We start from the raw sequence: 420 nt of genomic DNA, 5'->3' as shown, positions 1-420 counted from the left end.
CTAAATTGTCCGCGTTCGCCCCGTCTTCAAGTAAGCTACCCCTCATCCCTGGGTCTTCCATACATGGGCAGGAGTGACAGGGTGAGTTTTTAAGAAGCCCAAGTTGGAGGGTCGTATTTTGGTCTGATACATCCACAGCGTGTGCGAAATTAAAGGGGATACAGAAGAATCGGTGCTTTTTGTGGGTTCCCCTATCCGGGGCCCCTGGCATGCGGGGCTGGATGGAGGGAGAGCGCCTCGGAGAACTCAGGGGGGGGGGGGGGGGGCGGGGGACCGCGTTTGAAGTTAGGTCGGGCCAGCTGCTGTTCTCCTTAATAACAAGAGGGGAAAGGAGCGAGGGAGGGAGAGATTGAAAGGAGGAGGGGAGGGACGGGAGGGGAGGGAAGGGGAGGAGGAACCGGAGAGGGGAGCGCGGCGAGA

Source organism: Cnephaeus nilssonii (assembly GCF_951640355.1).
Source record: "Cnephaeus nilssonii genome assembly, chromosome: 6".
Classification (NCBI taxonomy): domain Eukaryota; kingdom Metazoa; phylum Chordata; class Mammalia; order Chiroptera; family Vespertilionidae; genus Cnephaeus; species Cnephaeus nilssonii.
The sequence above is the reverse complement of the archived record's forward strand: the minus strand, read 5'-3'. Positions refer to the sequence as shown.